This window comes from Girardinichthys multiradiatus, chromosome 24 (assembly GCF_021462225.1).
Source record: "Girardinichthys multiradiatus isolate DD_20200921_A chromosome 24, DD_fGirMul_XY1, whole genome shotgun sequence".
Taxonomy (NCBI): domain Eukaryota; kingdom Metazoa; phylum Chordata; class Actinopteri; order Cyprinodontiformes; family Goodeidae; genus Girardinichthys; species Girardinichthys multiradiatus.
In genome coordinates, this window is record NC_061816.1 from 14663788 (window position 1) to 14690658 (window position 26871).

At 39.3% G+C, this 26871-nt stretch overlaps 1 long non-coding RNA gene and 1 pseudogene across 1 annotated transcript; one reads left to right on the forward strand and one right to left on the reverse strand.

The window, feature by feature from the left end:
• The first annotated feature begins 748 nt into the window (after positions 1 to 748).
• LOC124861336 lies at positions 749 to 25145 on the forward strand. The gene is made up of 3 exons (XR_007036597.1): positions 749 to 1044; positions 20752 to 20852; positions 24913 to 25145. It is a non-coding gene; the product is annotated as an uncharacterized LOC124861336 (long non-coding RNA).
• Positions 9738 to 22497, reverse strand: LOC124861335 (annotated as a pseudogene).
• Positions 25146 to 26871: the final 1726 nt, after the last annotated feature.

Consider the following 26871-nt stretch of genomic DNA (forward strand, 5'->3'; position numbering starts at 1 on the left):
TTATTGCAGGGGGGGAATTGCTCAACCGTGCATCGCAAATGTGAGCAAGGCTTGTTTTCTGCTAATGAAACATTGTTATGAGACACTGCAAAGCCAAGCTGACGGTGGCTCAAAGAAGGAGCAAGGGATGCATCAATTTACTACAAATGATTTTAGAAAAGGATTGCAGCATAATACAATATTTGAAATATAAAGAGTCGCTGCTTTTTCTAGGTTTTTTGTTTTTTAGAAATACAAGATTATTAACTTTGTGTGGCATGGGCGATGATGTAGCTGCTCTCATTTGACTGTTAAGAGTGAGGTTAATTACATCAAATTACTCCAATACCAGCAACATCATGTTTATGTTTACTCCATATATAGTGCCCATGTTTTGTGCAAGGCTATACATGCCTCCTCCTGTATTTTGTTACATTGTGCCTTGTAAAAGGCATTCAATGTGAACACTTTATCACTCTGCACATTGCAATTACAAACTTCAGTGTATTTTATTCAGATTAGTTTGTGACAGACCAACAGAAACTACTGCATAATTGTACAGTGAATAGGAAACATAATATGGTTTTCAATGTTTTTAGGAATGGGTGGTTGACAAATAACAATTCTGACTGTCCAAGAAAATATATTTAAATATTGTTGCTCTGACAACATATAGAACAATAATACTAACAATGATGCAAGTGCATTACGATCTCTACTTAGCATTTTGATTCAAACAAAAACATGATATGGAGCAACTGTCCGGCATCTGTGTGCCCTCACGAATAAGACTTTGCTTTCCAAATAATTTATAAATATTTGAGTTTTCCAGTGCATGTAAAATTATTTTGTGTATCAATAGTCACATAAAGTGTCGATATCCATGCATAATTTTAAAGCAAGTTAAAACCAAATACATTTTGTCCGAACAAGGGTTTTAATGTGGTGTGACAGCATAATGTACACTTTAAACTGGCAATAATATGGAAATTCTGAAGATGAAAAGGACCAATACCAACTGGTTAGTTACAGTAGTATCTCTGGAGGGATTTGCAAAGTCATCAGGTAAGTTTAGCTTTTTTTGATTTTTAATCAAAAAGCTATGAATCACCAATAGTTGTCAGTGTATTGTGTCTTACGGTGTGACTTTATTTACATCAAAATTTAATATTTCTTCCAAAATTTATTTATTAATTCTTAAAAAATCATTACTGCCATGTGGCTATTTGTGAACTACAAGCTTGCTGCTTTAGTTTGCTAATAAATTAGTATTTAGGAAAATGAGGAAAAAGTAAAAATCTCATACCTGGACAGACATAGCTTTACAAGATGTCATGGCCACAAACAGCATATAATATTATAACTACTAGTACTACTACTTACTACGACTATAATAATAAATTCCTTTAATAGGTATTAAGAGAAGAAACAAAAAAGAAAGATTAAGATAATTATTATTATTAAGAGAAGAAACAAAAAAGAAAAATTAAGCCATTTAGTGTCCAATCGCTTCCTCGTTCTAAGCAGCATGTTGAGAGAGAAATGGAGACATGCACAATAGAAACACAGAAAAAGAAAAAATGAGGTTGATGCCATTATGAACTGGAGGTTATGAATAAACTCAAAGGGGAACAACTAAAAGCAGAAAAATACAGGAAAAAATATTAATAGCAAACTCATCATCCTGTTTGCTCTGTGAAGCAAAATAGGGATTAGTGACAGGAAAACAAAAGACACCAAATAAGTAAATAGAGTCAACCTGTGTGGGATATAATTTACATAATTAATAATTACAGCTAGTCTGTGAAGATCCCACAAGTTTAACAAAGCACTTTAGTGAACAAGGATTATGAAGACCAAAGAACACAACAGACAGGTCAGAAACAATATTTTGGAGGAGTTTAAACAGAGCTAGGTCATAAAACAATATCCCAATCTTTGAACATTTTATACAGCGATACAATATTGAAAAAAAGAACGAGTTGGCACAGCTGCATGCTTATGGCTGTCAACCTAAACTGGCCGGCCCAGCAAAGAGAATGTTAATCAGAGAACCAGCCAAAGGGCCCATAGTATCTCTGCAGTAGCTGCAGAGATCCATAGCTCAGGTGGAAGAATACCTTGACAGGACAACCACATATTATGAGACACAGGAAGCATCCAAAAGAGGGTGCTCTAGTTAGATGAAACCAAAACTGACGCTCAGGCACCTGAAACACACCACCCCCATCATGACACCATGGTGGTGGCCGCAGCATCATGTTGTAGGGAAGTTTTTCTTTAGTAGGGACAGGGAAAACTGGTCAGACTTGGTGGAAAGATGCAGGAAGCAACAAGCGAGTGGTTTAGATCAAATATATTAGCATGTATAATTTATAAATATGTACTGCTTTGTGTTGGTCTGCCACATAAAATATTTATAACATACATAAAGCTCCTCATTGTATCATAACCAAAGTAGACGTAGAAGTTTGAGGTTTATGAATTCTTTTGCAAGTCCCTGTCTCTAATAATAGATATTTTTGGCAACAAAAACTTGCTTTTTATCTCATTTGGTTTGCAGGTGATTATGCAGGTCTAAGTGTTGTTGGAAACATTATAAACTTCACTGGGCTGAAAATGGCTCTTACATGTGCAGGACAAGCGCCGATGTTCAAATAAATGCAATAATAACAAGACAGCAGACTCGATGCTTTCCACAACTGACTGATGTGAATCGGTCTGCGTCATTCACACTCACTCCAGGTTATCCACCTTTATTAGAAACGTTAACTGGGTTGACCTTTTTATTTCAGGCAACATTTCTCCTTTTTGGCAGGGATTTCTCACACTGGGCCATTAATCAGCAGCAGGGAGAAGCTCCCGAAAAGGAAACACAAAAGACACTGTTTTGCCTGTACCGCATACACATGCTTCAAAGGACATTATGTAAGCTGTGTAAGAGCGGACACAAGATCACATTAAGATTCTGTCCACTTACTTACAATTATTACAATTATTCTGCCCATTTAAAAAGCACTGATCCGTTGCCTCATGCCAAAATAGGTCACCATCTGGAAAATGCCAAACACACCACGTGCTTTGGAGTATTTTACCTTTCATATTTAAAGTCTAGTCAGCCATGGGTCCTTGTGATGACACAACTAGAAGGGGCGCTGAAATCAATAAAAATCTCATTTAGATAAACTGACAGGTAAGCTTTCCCTTCCAGCCAGCATTATGGAGAGCATATCGTGCATTACTGCATGTCAATGCAGCTTTGCACTCAATATCTGATGAGTGATGATGCACAAGGCAGTCTGAGCCAACTGAAAGCAGAGGGAAGTGATGAAAAACTCTTTAATATTATATCCTTCACAGTAGCTTCTAATAAATCATTCCACAATATTGCTTCTCAGTGCACATTTTAATTAGAATTGTATTAATGACTGAGTGAGTTTTGATAGTAGATCTTATATTTTGGATTAGCATTCCACTATTTTATAATGCAAACATATAAAGCTGTGTATATGCTTTTATTTAATAATATCTAACTTGAATCACTTGACAGACACAATTGAAAGTACATTGTGATTTTGTCATAACTTTTTAGTTAAATCCAATATAAATTGTACAAACTGCACAGCACAGATAGTACATAATTGTTTAAAGACAAAAACGAAACAAAAAAGAGAAACATAGATACATTCAACACATCTAGATACTTAGCATTGTACAAAATCCAAAGACATGTTAAGGATAGAAAATTGTAAAGTTTGAATGGGAGTCAGTGCAACTTCTGGGGTGTTTGGTGCGATAAACTATTTAGGTGCTTAGAGGAGTAAAACAACATCATGTTGCTTCTGTTCACCGTTTGGTAGCATTATTTAGAAGTCAGGGAGTACTTTCTGCTTTGCTGCATTGTTTTGGCACAGTCTACTCCCATTGCTTGTCGGGCTGACTGATGAAGGCCCCAACAGTTTTAAACTGTTTGTCAAGCAGAATTTTGGGTACTCTATAGGAAAAAGCAAACAGTAATAAAGTGACAGGTTACAAACACTGAAAATATTGCATCTAGTCAACTGTTAGCTACTAATGGCGCTAAAGTCGGTATCAGAGTGTACACCTTAAAAGAGCTATTTAACAGTTTTCAGTGAGAAAAAGATTGCATTTGGTCCACCCTAGTTCAAAATCCAAAATATTAGAATTTATACTGGACTGTCCAAACCAAGCCTGGTTTACCGAACACCGAAGAGAGATTCTATGAAATACAGTTTTATACAAATGAAACCTTTATTCTATTTGTGAGAACACAAGAAGGGACATTTTTAATACCTTCCGTGGTATGACAACCACCTTAGAATTTGGCAAGCATAATATATGGACTTTTCAAAACTGTGTACAGGTTTTATGTATGTGAACAACAAATAGGGGATTCTTCATCTTACCAAAGAATACTGCTAAATCTTGTTTCGTATTGTCCTCACAACCCCAATATATATATATATATATATACATATATATATACAGTAAAGACCAAAGGTTTGGGCAAACCTCATTCAAAGAGTTTTCTTTATTTTCATGACTATGAATATTGTGGCTTCACACTGAAGGCATCGAAACTATGAATTAACACATGTGGAATTATATACTGAACAAAAAAGTGTGAAACAACTGAAAATATGTCTTATATTCCAGGTTCTTCAAAGTAGCCACCTTTTGCTTTGATTACTGCTCCACACACTCTTGTCATTCTGATGATGAGCTTCAAGAGGTAGTCACCTGAAATGGTTTTCCAACAGTCTTGAAGGAGTTCCCAGAGATGCTTGTTGGCTCTTTTGCCTTCACTCTGTGGTCCAGCTCACCCCAAACCATCTTGATTGGGTTCAGGTCCGGTGACTGTGGAGGCCAGGTCATCTGGCGCAGCACCTCATCACTCTCCTTCTTGGTCAAATAGCCTATACACAGCCTGGAGGTGTGTTTGGGCTCATTGTCCTGTTGAAAAATAAATGATGGTCCAACTAAACGCAAACCGGATGGAATAGCATGGCACTGCAAGATGCTGTGGTAGCCATGCTGGTTCAGTATGCCTTCACTTTTGAATAAATCCCCAACAGTGTCACCAGCAAAGCATCCCCACACCATCACACCTCCTCCTCCATGCTTCACGGTGGGAACCAGGCATGTAGAGTCCATCCGTTCACCTCTTCTGCACCGCACAAAAACATGGTGGTTGGAACCAAAGATCTGAAACTTGGACTCATCAGACCAAAGCACAGATTTCCACTGGTCTAATGTCCATTCCTTGTGTTCTTTAGCCCAAACAAGTCTCTTCTGCTTGTTGCCTGTCCTCAGCAGTGTTTTCTTGCAGCTATTTTACCACAAAGGCCTGATTCACACAGTCTCCTCTTAACAGTTGTTCTAGAGATGTGTCTGCTGCTAGAACTCTGTGTGGCATTGACCTGTTCTCTAATCTGAGCTGCTGTTAACCTGCGATTACTGAGGCTGGTGACTCGGATGAACTTATCGTCCGCAGCAGAGGTGACTCTTGGTCTTCCTTTCCTGGGGCGTTCTTCATGAGAGCCAGTTTCTTTGTAGCGCTTGATGGTTTTTGCTTCTGCACTTGGGGACACTTTCAAAGTTTTCCCAATTGTTCAGACTGACTGACCTTCATTTCTTAAAGTAATGATGGCCACTCCTTTTTCTTTACTTAGAATTTGTATTATGGCAAGAAAAAAGCAGCTAACAGTCTATTCAGTAGGACTATCAGATGTGTACTGTATCCACCTCCTGCACAACACAACTGATGGTCCCAACCACATTTATAAGGCTTGAAATCCCACTTATTAAACCTGACTGGGCACACCTGTGAAGTGAAAACCATTTCAGGTGACTACCTTTTGAAGCTCATCAACAGAATACCAAGAGTGTGGGGAGCAGTGATCAAAGCAAAAGGTGGCTACTTTGAAGAACCTAGAACATATTTTCAGTTGTTTCACACTTTTTTGTTCAGTATATAATTCCACATGTGTTAATTCATAGTTTTGATTCCTTCAGTGTGAAGCTACAATATTCATAGTCATGAAAATAAAGAAAACTCTTTGAATGAGAAGGTGTGTCCAAACTTTTGGTCTGTACTGTATATATATATATATATATATATATGTGTGTGTGTGTGTGTGTGTGTGTGTGTGTGTGTGTACATTGTAGTGTGTGTGTGGCCTGTAACTCTTGTCATTTTGTGTTTTTTTTCTGTACAGTAGATTGATTGAATTAAACATTGCATGGATGGTTATAGGCAAACATGCCTTTTAGCTGACAGTGACACTCTGTTGTTGTTTTCTGCTATTGCAGCCAAGGCTTGACATGTTTTTGGTTCAGAGATGGTAACTCCACAGACCTTAGTTGTACCAAGTGGTTATTTTAGCTACTGTTGCCTTTTTATCGCATCCTCTGACATAATTTTGTTTTTCTTTTTTTTGTCAATTCAACTGTCCTGTATTATTGTTGGTCTGTATTTCTTCCTTTATTGGATCTTTCCCTGTAAACCCAAAAGATGGTTTTCAATTAAAATCCTATCAGATCAGCAGTTCCTTAAAGACTAAGACCAGCCTGTCTGGCACCAACAAACATGTCAAGTTTAAAGTAATTTAAATCTCCTGTCTTTCTCAGTCTGATGCTGGATTTGAATTTCAGCAAGTCTAAATGCTTTGAGCTTCTGCCATATTTGTGCTCATGAGAATTGAACAAGGTGTACCCAAAGAAAAAAGTGGTTGGTGACTGTATATAATGTATATTTTTAATGCAAAGAAAGATAGCTGTCCCTGCTTAATCTCCCAATTAAATGTTTGATCTACTTTAGAGCCTTTTGTTGAATCATAACAATGTTCATTCAGAACATTTTCTGAACAGTTATTTTTGTTATGATTCAGTAATTGGATACTAAATTATTTGCAATACTATTTTTGTTGCATTAACTGGATGCATTTATGTTGGCTTTCAACTTGATCAAGCAAAGGGGCCCATTAACTTATTCGTTGTTTCCTAGATCTGTCACAAATAAACAGCTTCTTTTATATCACTAACCAAACACTACTGCCTGTTTTTCTATTTCCCCTTCAACTAGATAAATAGTCCCTGCTCGCTTGTCAAGCTGACGCAATACTCAGAATTTTGCTGGTGGAAAGGAAGAAGAGATAATTAGACACCTTTGGTTTCTTTAGAAATCTTCTCTATCTTTTTTGTTGTACCCCGTATAACCTTTAGTGACAGAACAATTTAGATGGAAACATTGAACACAGCCAAGACAAAATTATAGCCACAGCACTGGGAACCAATAACCAATTTTCAACTTGTAACACAGACACTTTGTTCTGAACCTCATCAAATGGTAATTAAGCTTTTTCCCGCTGGAGACCACCGTTTAGCTTGAGCAGGCTCAACAATAGACAACTCAAATGCAAGGATCTGCTTGTGATGGAGAATAAATGTAGTGGACTGAAAGTACTGCCTCTGGACTGGCAGATTTGTGTGCCCCTTTACCAGAAACGCCTCCCCCCCTCAGCTATTACATTAAGTTTCCCAAGTTTCTATTACTCCACCTAAGAAGCACTATAAGTAAAGGGTGGTGATGCGACTTGGTGACAGACACTGTCAGAGATCCACTAAGACCCACATTCTCAGGATATCAGTCTTTGACAGGGAGCGAGACTTGATAAATGAAAAGAAGAAGAACAAAAGTGTGAAAAGCACTTCAGGGAGGGGCTCCTCCTCTGAGTCCTTTTGACATGTCGACAGCTGATACTCGGGCACTAATGGGGGTTTGACATAGGGCTGATGGGCACCCAGCCTTGCAAGACGGAGGTAAAAGGCTTGTTCCATATGGCTTGCTGTAGATGTGGCAGGCAGCAACTGCTGACAGGAAGCAGATTGGGTGTAAAAACTCACTGCATGGAGGAATATTAAACAAGCAATCGTCTGAATTGCCTGAACTTTGAAAGGGACAGTTTAGAATTTTCAGAGAGATTTTTTGTAAAACGATTATGAGCAGTTAATGTCCTACAAGCAGTAGATAACTCTCCTGGCGTCTTCGTTTAGTAAAAATCCAGCTTCTGGTCGTGGAGTCTGAAGCTAACATTGAGTTAAGTGGGGCAAAGACTTATGGTGGTTCATATAAATGCTTTTCTACGAACTTTATAACACTCTCCTGTTTGTGTTGCAGTTATTTGCCCAGAAGCTGATTGTTTTACAGGAGAAATAGATGTTGACCAATCAAGTACAATCCCTTTCAATAGTAGTAGTGCAATATCATTAGTACTTTACATGTTTACAAGGCACTATAATAAATAAAATAAAATAGCAAAGTCAATTTTTCAAAATAGCTCAAGCTTAGTTAGATTGAATGGAAAGCATTTAATCTGACTGGGCTTGAGAATGTTTAAAACTAAAATTTCAAAATAAGCAAGAAGAAAACTGAAAGATAAAAAGGAATTCAGACAAACATATTTTGAGCATAACACTTTGAAAAAGCATTTATTCTTTCCAGGATATTACCTTGGTGATTAGATCATTGATGTGACAAGCTGTATGCTTGCTTAAGTATAATTTCAAGTGACCTGGAGAAAAAGAGTTCTTGTAGGTGACTAGTCAAATCTGATGTGTTTGTGTACACTACATTGCTAATATAGCAAGATTAACTCAAGGAAGTTTTTACCCAGTTTTTAACCCTAAACCTTAACCCAAGCTTCTAATTGGCCTATTTTGCATAGCCACAATCCAATGACCTGTCATAAATTAAAATAACCCACCTTTTTGAAGTTATTGTACTGGTCTTTTAAAAACATCAAACAGACTTGATGTTATACCCAGAAAATCTGTCTAAATCCCCTTGGATCAAACAATTGAGCAGCGCCTGATTAAATGCCTAGCAACTGAAGAAGCCTGCTTGTGGGTGTGACCGTTTTTAATGCAGAGAAGGTATTACCCTCCAATCTGGACTTTATTCAACAATGCATAATGCAACAAAACTCACAAAAGGCACCTTTAGGAAACTGAACATCCAACTTTGCTTTCAACTTATGGCTTCTTGTCCCCAAGACACATCATCTTTAGCCTAATGTTTAAAAACTTTAAACTATCTCTGGGATCACTACTCCCTGCGTTTCCCCAATATGCTTCAACGCAATTAGCCAGATGAAATCTAATTTATACCCGGTGGTGACAAATGGTCAGTGAAACGAGAAATGATATAATTACCTTTCAAAAAGTATTGTGGACCTCATTTAACTGACGTTAATTAGTCTTAACTGTTTGAAACTACAGCTGAAAACCGTCCAACTGTGAATGGTTGTACAAGTTTTACTTATAATTAGGCTCTCCGCTTTAGCAGATTTTATCTTCAGGACTCAACGCATTAATAGGACTGTTATCTAGGGATTTGCTCCAGGTTTCAATGAAAACACAGATCCTTGCAAATATGTGAATGCAATTTAGCTCTATTCTGGCTCCATATTTGAGATAACTGCTCAATAACAGGTTGCTTTTGTCTTCAAAGAGACTGTTAACCCTCCTGTTGTCCTCATTTTCTGTATACACCCTGTGTCCTCTGGGTCAAAATGACCCGTCTTCACTAAACCCCCAATATAAACAGCTTAATTGAAATTTAAACACCAAATTTCATCTTGCATATTGTCATTGAGCTCAAAATGTGTGAATACTTGAGTTCTCCCTCTTCACTTGAATTTCTATAGCTTAACAAAAGAAAAAAAAAATGCAAAAAGGAGTTTTGAATACATTTTTATTCATCCCAATGACTCAGTTTCATTTTTTTTTCTCCAGTGAACAATTTAACACAATGTACAATACAAAAATATGAAAAATAACATAACCAATTCAACTAATTAGCATATGTAGGGCAGTATACAAGTGCACAGCCCTTGCAGATATATTTCTTACACCTGCAGCACTCAGTATGTGTATTACAGTCCTTCTTTTGAGGGCAGAACTGACATCTCTTTGTCTTACTTGCCCTAGCTGGGGAAGTGGCTGTGGTAGATGGATCCTCAGGTTGATCAGGAGCTCCTGCACTCTGAATAGCTTTCACAACTGCTGCTGAGGGTTCTGTGCGGGGGACATGCTTCATCCTTTCAATGAGTGGAGTTACAAGTGCCTTTCCTAGCTGCTCCAGGAACAACCTCCTCTTGTTCTGCTTATGAGACATCCAGGTTGGGTTGATCTCTCTCCAAATCACAAAGGCATTGTAGGAGGAAACATCAATGATGTTGTGGAAGGTGACCAGGGGCCAGCAGGCAGTCATTCCTCTGTAGCTATATGTTCCAATCACCTTATCCAGGTTGTCCATACCTCTTTTTTGAGGTTGTAGTCTAGGATGATGATTGGCTTCCTGTCCTCACGATCGCTAATGTTACCGTCTGTGTGCAGTCTGCTCAGAAGAACTACTTTCTTGTTTTTCTTTGGGAGGGAGGAAACTAGAGTGGTGTGGGCATGAAGGCAAACTTTGAGAAGAAGACCTCTCTCTCCTTTGATGCAAGCAGTGCAGGTGGGAGCTCGGACTTATTCTTTCGAACTGTACCAACCATGGTGATCTTCCTCTTCAGGAGCTGCTGTCAGAGTTCATAAGAGGTGAAGAAATTGTCACATGTCACATTGTGACCCCTCAGTCCCTCTGTCACATCAAGCACAACTCGCATCCCCTGGTTCTTCTCTGGGCATCCACTGGTCAGCTTCCCAGAATAGACTTGCAGTTTCCAAGCATAGCTTGATTTGGCATCGCAAGACACCCATGACTTGATCCCATATTTTGCTGGCTTGCTGGGCATATACTGCCAGAAAGGACAACAACCTTTGGACAAAAGACATTAGCATCAGTGATTAGTATCAGTGTCACAGAAAACAGTCAAAGAAATCAATAGTGAAAATCACTTTTATTATAAATATGAAAACAGATTACCTCTAAATGGAACCCGTTGCTCATCCACTGTTACGTCAGGCCCTGGATTGTAGAGGTAGGGCAGCCTCTCCACCCACTTGTCCCATACCACTCTTATGGCTGCAAGTTTGTCTGACACACGTCTTGCTGATCTTGACTCACAGTCATCAAATCGTAGCAGTCTTGAGTAGGTGTGAAAGACTTTGAGTGGCATTGTGGCTCGGAAAATTGGCCTTCCACTCTCAGCATCCCAAAGAACGTTGCTCTCTAAGGATGGGAAACAACAGCTGCATCGTAAACAGGTCATAAACTCCTTTATCTTTTAACAACACACTTCCACAATCTCCTCCAATCTTAGGATCAGTGCGTTGTCTGTTAAGCGCAATCAGCCTTCATCTTTATGACCTCCTCAACTGGACTGCTTCCTTCTCTGCAAGCTCAGCTCCATTTATGATCTTTGCCTGCAGACAACTCATCACATCCTTTACTCACACAAACATCATGAAAGGTTATAAGATCAAATAGCCAAGTTAAAGAATAGGAACAATATAAGACAATTCTTTATTCAATTATTCCAACAGTCTGCACCCACCTTCTCCATTGACGGCTGCTGGTGAGTGCATTATGGGAAACCTAGCTTACCCAAGTCCGCAGAAGGATGCATCAATGCATTCTCGATATGGGTGGAACAAGAGCTGTAGTCCGTCCAACAGCGTGGTCGACCAATCAGCAATGTCTCATGTCATCTACTGGTACCTACCTTTTTCGGTAGGTTAATGTTGTGTTTTTTGAAATGTTGTGTTTTTTTTAATGTTTTTGCATTTTTTGAAATGTTGTTGCTTTTTTTGAAATGTGATTTTTGAAATGTCGCTGCGTTTTTTGAAATGTTGTTTTTTGATTTATTGTTGTGCTTAGTTAATGTCGTTGCGTTTTTAGAAATGTTGTGTTTTTTGAAATGTTGTTGTGTTTTATAATTTGTAGTTGTGTTAAGTAACTTGTTGATGTGGTTTGTACTTCAGGGCCACCGTACTTTGCACAAGTAGCACAGGAGTCTGGTCTACATTGCCAGGTTTAAATGGGACCTGTTCCCGGTGCAAAGGGCGACAGGGCTGCCTTTCGTCACCGGTCCTGTTCATAACTTTTATGGACAGAATTTCTAGGCACTTCCAGGGCTCGATGGGGTGCAGTTTGGGGACCAGTGGATTTCATGTCTGCTTTTTGCTGACAATGTGGTTCTGCTGGCTTCCTCCAGCAAGGCCTACAACAAGCACTAGGGCTGTTTCCAGCCAAAGTGCGAAGTGCTGATTCAGCTTCGCCGAGGCCATGGTTTTTGACCAGAAAAAGGGTGGCTTGCCCTCTTCAGGTTGGAGGGGAGTACCTGACTCAAGTGGAGGAGTTCAAGTATCTCGGGTTCTTCTTCACAAGCGAGAGAGAATGGAGCAACTTTTTGTCTCTTGCTCCCATTTCTTCTTTTAGCATTGTGAAGCTCTACTTAGAACATTCTTAAGATCCAATAGTCCAAAATTGAATTTTTTACCTGGTCTTAAGGTTTTAATCAGAAGTGTAAATAGTTAGAAGGACGCCTCAATTGACAAAAAGTAGGTTAAATAGTAGGTTAAGCTTCCATATCGACATTTTGTGGGGCAATTCCCCTTTTAAACACCCTAATGTGTGACCTAACGACTTGATGTCGCATTCTGCACGAGTGCAGCATGATGAAAGGCAAATGCTACTGTAGTTTTTTTTTATGTTAAGGAATGTAAGGAAGTGAGTATGCATTTCCTAAACATTCACATATAGACTCATTTAAAATAAATACTGCAAACATTGTTTTCCTTCATTTCGCGCTCTCAGTTCCTATAATTTCATTCACGGGCTGCTGAACAATCACTAACTGCACTGGATCAAATAGAACACTGCACCCAGTTTGAGGGGTTTTATGTGCTGCATCCTTGTGCTGTCACAATTGTTTCTTTGCAGCTGCCTAATTGCTACAGTAATTAAGTCCTTTATGCAAACAAAAAAATGCGTTCTCTTTGAGGGAGATTACATAAACTCAAATCAATTTAGACAATTTCCTGAAAATATAAACTTTGTTAGGATTTTTGTCTTTTATTTTGCAACTGCAAAGGTGTTCTCATTTGTCTGTTGTTTGAGTAATTACAACACAAATTTGTTCTGCAGCCTGTTCACCAACACTCCTTATAATAATTATCTCACACTGATGAACAAGCTGAGGAGCAGATTGTCTTTTGATTCTCGACTGTGTTGCACCTACTCAGCAGCTGGTCCTATTGATTCAGATCTTCTTAGAGACTTGCGGTGGTTTCTTGCCCAAGCACCATGAAGCTAAGTGACTTCTTCCACATCATTATGCACAGAGCTGCAGGTTCTGTACACTCAGGTGGAGAGTCAGTAGCAGCTTCAATTTGATCAAGCAGTTCTTCTATCAAGTGTTCAGTCTTCCGCAAACAACTTAGGTAGAATAGTGATTTGGGAGTAGCTTATCACAAGGAATGTGACAGTTTTAGCCTATATCCTACATATGTCTGTCCATGGTGGCTTTTGCTTTGGCGCATGGATAGAATGTCTTAAATTTGTCAGTGAAAAGCTAAATCAGAATCAGAATCAGCTTTATTGGCAAGTTTGTATATACAAGCAAGGACTTTGACTCCAGTACACTTTGCTCTCTGGATTTTTTTTTTTAGGCATTATAAGATATATTATACATATATCTTTATGTCCTTAAATATACATATATACAAATATACACATATACAAAGGTGCATTTGTGACTTCAGTATGCATTTTTTTGGTACTCTATTAAATGTTCATCAGAGAAATGGCCTGGGGAAAGAAACTGTCTCTGTGGTGGCTGGTTTTAGTAAACAGTCCTGTGTAGCGGCGGCCTGAAGGTAAAACAGTTTATGTGCAGGGTGTGTGGGGTCTGCAGAGATTTTTCCAGCTCTTTTTCTGACCCTAGACCTGTATAAGTCCTGGATGGAGGGAAGGTCAGCCCTGATTATTCTCTCTGCAGACCTGATTATTCGTTGCATTCTGGACATGTCCTGTTTTGTGGATGAGCCAAACCACACCGAAATGGATGAAGACAGGACAGACTGAGTGACGGCAGTGTAGAAGATGACCAGCAGCTCCTGTGGAAGGTTGTACTTTTTGAGTTGCCTCAGGAAGTACAGTCTCTGCTGGGCCTTCTTCCGAACAGTGTCTATGTGTGAGGACCATCTCAGGTCCTCAGAGATGGTGATTCCTAGGAACCTGAAGTGGTCCACAGCTGAAACGGTGTTGTTGAGGATGGTGAGGCGGGTGTACGGAGGTGGTGTTCTCCGAAATTCCACCATCATTTCCACAGTCTGACAACACCAGTGTACCAGCTGATCCACCTCCTGTCTGTATGCAGACTCATCACCATCCTGGATCAGACCAATGACAGTGGTGTCATCTGCAAACTTCAGGAGTTTCACGGACAAGTCCGCTGAGGTGCAGTCATTTGTGTACAGGGAAAAGAGTCGGGATAGAACACACCCCTGGGAAGCACCAGTACTTATTGATATGGTGCAAGAGAAGATGGTCCCCAGTCTCACCTGCTGCTGTCAGTCCGTCAGGAAGCTGTTGATCCACTGACAAGTGGAGGCTGGGACGTTGAGCTCTGTGAGCTTCTGGTGGAGGATGTCTGGTATGATGGTATTGAAGGCCGAGCTGAAGTCTACAAACAGGATCCCGGCGTCCGTCCCTGGATGGTCGAGGTGTTGCAGGATGAAGTGTAGATCTAAGTTGACAGTATCTTCTGCCAACCTGTTTGCTCGGTAAGCAAACTGCAGGGGGTCCAGCAGGGGGCCTGTGATGTCTTTCAGGTGCTTCAACACCAGCTGCTCAAAGGATTTTATGACCACAGACGTCAGGGCTACAGGCCTGTAGTCATTTAATCCTAGGATGGTGGGTTTCTTGGGCACTGGGATGATGGTGGATCGTTTGAAGCAGGAGGGGACCTCACACGTCTCCAGTGACTTGTTGAAGATCTGGGTGAAGATCGGGGCGAGTTGATTTGCAAAGGCTTTCAGGCATGATGGGGAGACGTTATCAGGTCTAAATGATTCAAAGAAGCCTTAAGGGAAAGTACCGTAGTCCAATGAGATCAAAATCCATATTAAGGTCTTTGACATTAACTCACAAGGGTTGTTTGGAGAAGAAATGTTGAGAACGACCAATGTTGGAGCACATCAAGTAGGCATGATTAAGTAGCCAGATGGACAATTTTTAATGTTGCTTTGTAATGAAACAGCAAGAGAGAAGCATGTGAGTGAACCTAAGCAGTATCGTGTGAGTAAAATGTGTAAATATAAATACAGGACTAACATCAAAGTCACAAAATATCTATGGTGGCCTGAGACCCTGCTACTAATAGCTGAACATTTATACATGTGATGACATCATGACATTGGCACAAAGAGATACTTTTTACTTTGTTTAAAGTAAGTGATACAGTTAAACTGCAATTACATATAAACTGTGTAACTTGTAACTATATTCAGCAACATTTTTAAAGTAACCTTTTCAACGCAGCTGGGAAGTGACCCAAAACATACCATCAAGGCAATAAAGGTTTGGTTAAAGAACAGGCAAATTACAAGCAACTGCTAGGAAGATTAAATGATTTGGAGAGTTTTTCATCCTTACGGAGAGGAATACACACTGGTGACTACAACTACTTGAAATGTCTTACTGCTGTGGTTGCCATTTAAGGTTTCTTCCCCAACTTTAGTCTTGTTTATTGGGGAACAGATAGTTACCTCACTCAGTGGCATCCGAATAAACGTTTTACCTTTTATGTAATGGGTTTTTCTAAATTATGGTTGTTATTCTGTCTCTCTCAAAAATTGAACTAACAAAAAACTAAAGACTATTAATTTTGTCAAATGTGAGCACACATACAAATTCAACAAATACCCAACCCCCACACCACAGTTTTCTTTGAAGTTGTTAGTTCAAATAGCTGACTGAGATTAAGTTACCTTAGAAGGATAGCATGTTTGTGTGGCATGAACATGTTTGCTTTGTTGTACCTAAACAGAATGACATAGATTGCTTTTCATTTGCCCTTTCTCAGTTTAAATTGACATTTAAGGGATTTTGGGAGTTTTTTAGACTGCATTTCTTAAAGTAGCTTCAAGCTGATTCCTCTGCAATATTCCCCTTACTGTATGTCAAATTAGTCCAGTTCTTTAAATCTTTTTTTTTTTTTTTGTGTGCAATACCATAATTTAACATGACTAAACTCAACTTTGATAGATTTAGGTAGGGGCCAGTTGAACCGTTTAATGTCTTCTGCATTAGGAGTATATAGAAATATTTAAATAACAATCACCATCCATCTATTAACTCTACCGGCTGGATTTACACGGATTCTCTCTATTCAAAGCAAGCAAAAATACTGTAAGTATCTGCAGGTGCAGACTGATGGATGGTGGTCTGCCTCCCTCCATGAATGGCCCTGTGTGCTCGGAAACCTGCAGCCTTTGATTTAGCAGTGTGCTGGGAATGGATTTTGGTTGCACCATAATGTGGAAGCTGGGGATGCTTTGGCTCAGGATGAGAGTTGTGCTCTGGGTAATGGATGCCAACTGAGGGGGTAATCATAGCAAACACTAAAATTAGTCCCATCAGTACCAGGAGACTGTTAAATATGAAAACGGCTGAATAGTAAGCCAAGAATGTGTCTGTTTTAGTATTTTAGGGTCAGAACCTAACACTTTAAAGGTAAATCTGAGGAAAGATTCCATAGTAGCTGCTGTTTGCCTTTTTTTTTTCAGTTTGCAGGCCTGATGGAAACTGTAGAAGCCTAACAGCATGGTAATTATTATGAGTCTCAATGTTTTTGAAACAACTTCCACAAGATGCAATATTACACACTAAATAGTGTTTAAAATGCTATATCAAGTATACATGTGGCTTTCTATTACATTTAAGCAACAGATCAGTTGGCATGTATAAATGAGTTTGATAGTATGTTAATGACATAAGCCATATTTTGAAGTAATTCAATTCAATTCAAAAATACTTTACTAATCCCAAAATGAAATTAAATGTTGTTGTAGCTCATATTATGAAGGTTTCCTCAAAGAGCCGTTGTAGATGCTAATGGCTGTGGGCCGGAAGGATCTCCTGTAGCGATCCGTCTTACAGCAGATCTGAAGAAGCCTCTGACTGAAGACACTCTGTTGTTGTAGAACAGTCTCATGAAGAGGATGCTCAGGGTTCTCCATAATGTTCTTCATTTTATGAAGAATCCGTCTTTCCACAATGATCTCCAGAGGTTCCAGAGGAGTGCCCAGAACAGAGCAAGCCTTTTTTATCAGCTTGTTGAGCTTTTTTAAGTCCCTGGCTCTGATGCTGCTTCCCCAGCAGATGATGGCAGAAGAGATCACACTTTCCACAACAGACTTATAGAAGATATGCAGCATCTTGCTGCAAACACCAAAGGACCTAAGCTTCCTCAAGAAGTACAGTCTGCTCTGTCCTTCTTGTAGATGGCTTCACAGTTGCATCTCCACTCTAGTCTGTTGTCCAGGTGAACACCGAGGTATTTATACTAATGTTAATGTTAATGTTTTTTGAAGTAATGTTTTTTGAAGTTATTTTCAGTTATAGTTCCTTTAACCATAGAGAAATGTTATATTTGTTGGGACACACAGCCATGGATTTCAACATTAAACTCCGGTACGGACATTTCTGGAACTTTCAAAATAAAGTGCAGTAACCGTCTTCCGGCACAGCCAGGAAATGGGATAACTGCGGACTTCCTGTGATGCCACTACCCAAATAAAAGCACAGCTGTTGCTACATCCGCCCTCTTCCACACGGTCTTGCAGAGGGACCGGATAGGGGAGACAAAGCGCGCTAATGTCTTTTGCTGGCAAACAGACATAAACTTCGCCCCTTGGACAACGTTTCCTCACCATGGTTCATGAGGTTAGGTATTTTGGGCAGAGAAAGATTTAGGATGAAATGATCCAAACATTTTTCATTTTGTGAAGTTTGTGGGAAACTCGGCTATCTTAGTGCTAACAGGCTATCTGTAGCACACGTGCCGGTTTGTGTTCTTTGTATGTTTTAAGGTTAACTGCTAACCTGTAAGAACACGTGCTTCCTACTAAAGAGTATTCAACAGAAAGGTTGTTGGTTTTCAAGCTAGTGAATAATAGTTCCTATGTTCTCAAACATAAACATTGCATGGCAATGTTGCATCACTCTTTTGGTCATGATTTTCAACCTTCATTGATCAACTTGTTTATATTGTACATGGCCCATTAGTCTTCGTTATTCTTTAATTCTGCTTGGTAGTTTAGTTGGATTGTTATAGCATAGTAAAGAATTTGTTGATTGAAATATGTTTGACTTTGAGTTGACTTATTTTTGTTAATAAATTCTTGTATTTTAAGAAATTGTGTAAATTCATTCCATGTGTGTGCAGAGTTTATGCTGTTCAATAATGTCAGAGCTCGTCTCACACCTTTCTATTTTGTCCTAATATCATCGCCTTACTGGGCTGGTATTCACAGGACAACCCTTAACAGACCGAAATATTATTTTATAAAATATTAATATTAAATAATATTCTCAGATTCATAATCACAATATATTGGAGTGAGTTTGTTGAAAAGTCAAGAAATCTTCTGAATGTTGGATTGCTAACAGCTAGTTTGGTATACTTCCCCCATTTTAGTTGATTTTAGTTATTTAAAACAGCTCAAACTGGATGTTAAATGTCATAGGATACAGAGTTATGTTAGTGGATATTAGACGTCTAGGCTTTCACAAGAGACTTTTGTTAAGTTAGGTATCATCAAGATTCAAAGATGAGGCTCATATTTTACTTCACATGTGTTGGGATTATGATTATTGATTAATTAATATTTATCAAGAATTATAATTTAAAATCATAATTTGAGAACATTTATTTCTTAACCAAAAATCCTCATTTATGAATTGAAACCAGAGAAGTTCTCTGTTGTTGTAATTGTGGCTCAAAGCCCTTGATAATTACAATCATTAAACTTTCTGTAAGAGATAATAACTATTACTAGATGTCACTGTTTAATCAACTGTTTCTGCCGAAACGTGGGGAACGTTGACCTTATTTTGACTGACAAAGCACTCTTGCACAAAATAAACACAAACACTTTCTATTTATCTACGTGAATATTTATTAAATCAACAGCCCTGATACAACTCGCTCTTCCAATTCAATAATCTTCACCTAATCAAACACGCAAAGTTCTACTCAAAACGGAAAACATTATCTAACTAAACACAATAAAACAGCCTTAAGTGTGGATGAAATCAAACCAGCAGTTATGACAGTTATGGCAAAATACAAGAAGGATATTATGCTAAGCGAAGCTTTGAGTGTAACTTCCCCCACCAGGCATCAAGGGTCGTAAAACTTCCCCCAACGCTGCAAGCTCAGTGCACACAAAGAGTTATAAACGTTTGGCGGCAACCAATAAAACATGAAGTTGAAGACAAAGAAAATGGTTGATTTTCACCATAAGGATATTATAGCAGCTCAGCTTTACAGCGCACATGAGCTCAGGTGTTCACACAGTAAAACACAACTTCAATTCAATTCAGTTTATTTATATAGCGCCAATTCACAACACATGTTGTCTCAAGGCACTTCCCAAAGTCAGGTACATACATTCCAATTAACTTGCAAAGCTCGGCGGCTTCAGAGTCCAGCGATCATCAAAATTCAATAACACCTGGCATGCAAATACACTTCGAATACATTAGACTATAAGTGGCAATTCTAAATCGCCCTAAAATCCTACTCTATCCTGCCCAAACTATTTTAATAGAAATAAAAAGCGAACGGACTTTACTTGGTGTAGTCTTCCTTGGAGCAGAGAGGTAGAAAAAAAAGGGGGGGGAGGGGGAGTTTCCACGCGTCCGTGGGTCTGTCCTCGTCCTTTGGCCTCCTTGGCAGAAAGGTGAAAAATATGACGGACCGTCACTAGTCAACTAGAACAAAAACAAGGGTGAACATTTCTTCTCCTTGAAACCTCCGTGGTTTTTTGGTTACGTGTTAAATCCACGCCTTCGATCAGTAAAGTTGAAACTTAGAAGCCTTCTTATTCTGGTAAGCTTAATTTGATGAGTTTTCTGGCCAGTGGGAGAATGAATGACAGTCCACGTGGGATTTCTTCTCCAGAGTGCTGCACCCCAGATGCTGGTTCGGTATCCAACTTGGAAGCAAAGCTGAGAGGTCTCAGAGTATGTTATATAGCCCACTGTGACATCAGAGCTGCGACGCCCCTGTCCTATCAGCCGCTTGGATTTGTAGTAGCAGACTATCCTGGGGTACAAAATGGCCGATGACGCTGAACAGCATAGTGGCGTCCAGCAACGTACAAATGGTCCAATATTCAGTAAACAAATGGTCCAACACATGACAAGAGTTAAATCAGGATAACTTTAGTTGTCTATATATTTATTCTAAAATAAACGGCAAATAAATATAGCAGTAAAGGGGCCATTTGGTCAAATTAGAAATGAAGAGGCAGAGTCAGTGCAAGGTTACACAGCTTTGTCGGCAGTAATGCAGAATATTCAATCCGATAATACTGTGTGTTCATCCTAAAAAGAACACACAGATTGGAAAAAAATTAAAAATTAATTGGTAAATCTCAGCAACGCTGCTGTTGCATAATTCAAAATTAGCTACCAGCTCTGTCTCATCTTCATTCATTTCAAAACAGAGCTGACATCCTTAATTTTTATGTGAAACCTCACTGAAGCTAATAGCAGTCTCTGTGTCTTGTCCACAGGCTAAACCCGATGAAGTCCTTGCTGAAAGGAAGTGGCTGTTGCCCCAATGAGCATCAAACAATTTTGGTGTTGTTTAATGTTTCAACTAACTACTGAAATAGTAGGTTTTTTGCCTGTTAATTATGAAGACAAATGCTTGAAAAAATTGAGCGGGATCGCCTGCTGTCATGATGTTATCACTGGCATACTAACAGTCATTTTCAAAAAGTAATATCTGCATGATAACATGCCGTTTAACCTGAAAGAAAACCTACAGTGAAAAAAAAAAAAAACATTCTCAGGGAATGAAAAAAAAATTAAACGGACATAAAAAGCTTACACAGAGAATCAGAGCAAAAATGAATACACTGAGCATTAAGTGTCGCTGTGGGTGATTATGTGCGTGGGTTCTAATTGGCAGCAAGAACCAGATGAGGTTATTGGTAAGATGGAGATAAGGAAGAAAATAACTGGAAATGAAAAGTGACTAAACTTAAACACCATCTGTGTTACTGCAGTGACTAACACAGTGTTGCCAGTTTAGAAAAATGCTAAATTTGTCCCCATCCTGAGATCCAATGGTCAGGTCTGTTGTCAGGACAACTATTTGTTGAGCAAGCATATTCATATTGATGGCTTAGTCAAAGCCCAGATCTAAGTCCAATTAAAAATCTAGAAATAAAATTTAGCACAAACAAGGCAAGAAGAAAAAAAAGATTGTATAAAGAAAGTCATTAAAATTCCTCATTAAAGTTTGCCCCAGGCCATGTAGGCAACATAGTAAACACGTGAAAGAAGATGCTCCTGTCGCTTCCTGTCTCCAGTCCTGAACTTTCTGGCCAACATGCAAAGTGCTGTTTGGCAGTAAACCAAAAGTGCATATATCATCCCTACAGTAAAACATGACAGTAGCAGCATCATGGTGTGGTGATATTTTTTTCTCAAATAGGGAGAATAAAATTGGAAACACTTGGTGGGAAGATGTATGAACCTAAACACATGACAATTCTTGATGAAAATGTGACACTAGGTGGCAAAAGGCATGTGACTGGAACAGAGATTCCTTACACACACACAAAGCTACATTGGAAAGTTTTGTTGTCTGATGAGCTAACCCCTCCCTCCTACTTCCCTATGTCTAAAGGGTTTGCTTAATCCAGCTCTCCATCCAACGGGTCCGGACTTCCCTAAACCTGAAACGTCTTACTAAGCAGGTTTACTGAAAGTTCTGTTTAAGCTGGTGTCGGGAAATGACTCGCCCAGCCTCTGACAGCCTTCATACAAAAGTCTCGCCCTTCTTCAACTGTAGGTCTGGACGACTGAGTAGCCTATGGCAGTCATCCACACTTTCAACAGTCACTTTTGTTCACGGCTGCTCATTCCCTATTTTTACAACTGGCTCTTGGAATATGGGCTAGGTTAATTTTAGTGGCTCAGCATGAGCCCCAAGTGTGCTGTTTTAACAAACTTGGCTAAGGCAACCTATAAAAACCTCCCAAAATCTCTTAGAACCAGGCAACAAGACTTTTTACCACCAATGAAAAACCAAAAATAGGGTGACTCAATTAATTGAATGTCCACGATTTAACTAGAATTTTATATGCTTTCTTTAATTAGCAACGCTTATGCAGGGGTCAGTAACAGCTTCAATTCGGCAACATGTAATAATTTCAATAATATAAATAAATCAATCAATTCAGCCTGTCTTACCCTGATGCTGAAACTAATGAGTTTGGAGAGCCTTTGAAGACGGAGGCTCATCCATGCACCTGATGGAGAAGAATTCTTCTGGTAACGAGTGGTTTCTTGAAGGGAATACGACTTAATCTTCAGTTTTCTTCCTTTAAGTGGCAGGTACTGATGCTCCAGGCTTCAATGGTTAAACAGGATCTTTGTTGTCATATGTCTCAGAAGACAGTAGTTTCCAGAGGCTGAAGAGTTGAAGGAAACCCGGAGACATAAATAAGGTTGATTCAAGACTTCCAGAAGCCTGAAACTTAGAGCAATCAGCTATTCACCAATCAAGTTCACTTCTGTTGTCTGGATAAAGAGCCTTTAGATGAAATCAGATTCTTAATCTAGAGGCACAGTCCTTCTAAGGCAAACGGGTTGATACTCTTTTTAATGCAGTCGATCAGCTGGGCTGTGTCTCTGGTCCTCTGATTCATCTGTAGCGTCTCTCCGATCTTGTTCGCTGGTCTTCTGCGAGGAAACAACCAACTAGTTCCTCTATTCTTGCCCATTTTATAGAGCATTTCCACCAAACCCTTTGTGCTCATAGGCCAGTGGATGTTGCCATGGCTGTCCCATTGGTCACCCATGACATAAGGTGATTTTCTGGAATTTCCCGAGTTGTGTCCATATCAGACATGCCATCATCACCTCAGTCCTGAGCTGTCTGCTGGCCTCTTGTTTGCCCTGCGCCCCCGCCTTAGTCATCAGTCTTGTGCTGTAAGCTGCAGTGCTCACTTCCCCAATTCCCGAACATCTGCTGTATTCTTGTCTCACTCAACGTTACACTTCCTCTTAAACAGAGGATTTAATTCTTACATTGGTGCTGCTCAAACTTTTAGTTACAGCGTTTACTTCATTTACAGTTTAAAACCATTACTTAAACTTCATCCTTTTTATTCATACACCACACAACATTATCTCTTTCATATATAGCTGATTGAGAATGTCAAACCTTAATGTTTTTTTGTTTTTTTTCTAATTCTCAGTTCTTAACCACATTTCAATCATACATCTTTTAACTTGTTAATCAAAGATTACTAATTTTATTCAATACATGTGAAAGAATATAAAATCATCATACATCATTTCTTTGGATATACTTGTTTATATTTTTGCAAAAGATAAGACAGATAACATGTGGCAGATAATATGTGGCTCCACACAGGCCTCTCCAGTCTCTCAGCTCCAGAATATGAGAACATGCTTGTTTCACTCCCCACTGCTTCAACTGTGTGTTTTTAATAATTATTCCATGGATTATTCATAAGGATATTTATTGTAACTTTTATGGAGTTAACTGTGAGCAGTTACTAAATGTTGCATGGATTACATGGAGAGATCTCACCTTATTTTGACAAAAGGCTTAAATTAAAGCATATTAATATTGATGGGCTAGTCAAAGGCCAGACCTGAATCCAACTCAAAATCTGTAACAAAAGTAGAATATTGCCATAACAGATGCTGTCCATCAAATATGGCTGGCTTTAAAATGTTTTACAAATAAGAATAAGCAAAAAGTCTAGTTTCTAGAAGTGCAAAGCTGGTAAAGATATATCCCAAAAGACCTGCCCTTGTAATTGCAGCAAAATGAGGTTCTACACCATTTTGGCATAAGGATGCTGAATATATGTATGCCACACTTTCCATATTTTTATTTGTAAAAAAATGTTTTCAAAATCGTCTAATTTCCTTCAACTTCATAATGATGCCACACTTTGTCTTGGTCCTTTTAAATAAAGTCCAAAAAATGCATTGAAGTTTGTGGTTGTAACATGACAAGATATAGGCGAGTTCCGTTTACAGTGCAAGCTATCTAAAAATAAGCTATCTACAAATAACCCATCACTGTTTTAGCAGTAGATAACACTAAGACATATCATTTAAGTTTCCTGAACAACAATGGATCTTTTGATGTGCTTGCTGTGATTCACACAGTACAGTCCCTCCGGTCCCTGGTCCTTAGAAGCGATCACACTTGAAATAACACTTGCTCCTAAAGGAACAACTCTTGAACTGTTTCTAAATTTTAGCTGTTTAATCTAAATAAGGCAGAGGAATGTTTACAGAGATCAGCGCTGAGGCTCTTGTCTCGGACTGTCGCCGTCTGTGCATGAGGGCCATAGCTAGAGCTCTTTCACTTTTGCCTTGGAAGTGGTGGCCTAGCGGTTAGAGTGGGGGATTTGCATTATGGGCCACAAGTACCCGGGTTCGAAATACAGCCTGCCACTCTGGGTCCCTGAGCAACACCCTTAGCATGCTCCCTGGGCTGCTCCCCACTGTTCCCTAACGGATGGTTTAAATGCAGATGACAATTTCTTTATTGCGAGATCAATAAAGTCTTTATATTATTATTACTTTCCTTGTACATAAAACACACATTTTCCCAAGATTGTCTTTTCATGTAAACCTTAGTGAAGTGTGAACTAATTTTTCCTGGTTTTCTGCAGACAGCTCTGCAGGAGGAGAGAGTGCACACTTCCAGGTTTGGATGCATTTTCCCTCAAACTCCCAGGGATCTTCACCATCATGTCCAGCCGTGGTCTGCTCCACTATCTCCTCATCTTATTTTACATTTTTAAATTATATTAAATAGCTCATGATTAGACAGTCAAGGTATCAACTTCCTGTACTTGCTGGTTGATTATTTGGTTTTTGTTTTTTTTTGTTATTCCAATAAAGATTTTACCCCAAACGTTGTGTCTCTGTTTGTGCTGTAGTTATCTGATGAGTTTAATAAAATATGCTCTGTTCCTCTGTTTACCTCAGACCTCCAGTGCTTTGCACAGTAATGCTGATTTTACTATTTGACTTTTTTGCAGAAGTTATGCATTTACAGTTTAATTAAGGTAACAAAAGAACCTTTAAGTTGTCCATCATTTATTCACATAAGGCAACCTATGTACACTGCTTTCTGCTTAACACAAGTTTCACAAAGCTGTTAGGGTTTACACTTTCAAAATAATACTGGGACACATATTGGTCAGATCACAGCACACTGTCACAATTTAAAACCACCTCTTCACCTTCACATGGCAGCACCATGCTCAGTGGTATGTTACCCTGCAGCAAGGTGTGTAAACATGACATCTAAGGTATTTGTTGTTGGACCATTTGTTTGCTACTACGTACCCCAGTATGGTCTGCTACCACAACTCTCAGTAGTAATTGCAGCTGCTACCACAACTCCCAGCAGGGATTGCAGCTGCTATCACAACTCCCAGCAGGTATTGCAACTGATAAGAAGGGGCGTCGCAGCTCTGATGTCCCAGTGGACTATATAAGGGCACCGGAGACGCCCACCATTGCTTTTCATGCTGCAAAACGGGACCGGTTAACCAACCACACAACTGAAGCACGCATCTTTCTGGAGAAGAAACTCACACGTGGGTTTTCATCAATTCTCCCCACTGGCCAGAAAACTCAATGAATTAAGCTCACAAGAATAGGAAGGCTTGTAAGTTTTAACACTTGACCAAAACCCATGGAGGTTTTCAAGGAGACAAAATCTTCCTCCTTGTTTTGTTCCAGTCGACTGCTGTCGGTCTGTCATAATTCTCCACTTTTGCCAAAGGAGGCCAAGGACAATGACGACTGCTTCCCTCTGAGTTAGTTACGGACGTGTAACTACTACTCCCTTTCTCTCCCCCCACTCCAGATGAGGCAAAATAGCTTGGGCAGGATAGAGTAGGATTTTAGAGCGATTTAGAATTGCCTCTTATAGTCCAAAGTGTTCTAAGTTGTATATGCATGCCATGTTTGATTGAAACTTTGATTGCTGTTGGACTTTGAAAGCCGCCGTGCTTTGAAGCTGTGTGTGTGTCTGTCTCACTGTATTTTGAAACCTGAGTGCAGACCCAGGTAAACTTACAAGTTGGACTCTTAGAACCTCATGGTGATAAACTCACCATTCCATTGTCTTCACCCTTCGTGTTTTTCCATTGGTTGCCACCAGGAGGTCTTATGACCCTTTGTATGTTCCACTGAGCTACACTTTGGCGGGGCTGCTCTCAAAGCTTCGCTCAGCACCATATTATCTCTTGTTTTTGCCATAACTGCTGGTTTGATGTCATACACACTCAATGCTTTTTTATCCTGTTTAGTTAGTTATTTTACCCTTTTGTGTAGAACGTCACATGCTTGATTAGGTGAAGATTATTGAATCGGAATAGCGAGGTGTATCAGGGCTGTTGAATTAATAAATATTCACGTAGTTAAAGAGAAAGCGTTGGTGTTTATTTTGAGCAAGAGTGATTTGTCTGTCAAAATAAAGTCAAAGTTCCCCAACTTCGGTGAAGCGGTTGATTAAACAGTGACATCTAGTAATAGTTAATTATTAGCACATACAGTTTCTTCCCCCAGGCTGTTTCTCTATTGAACATTCAATAGAGTACAAAATGTAAATACAG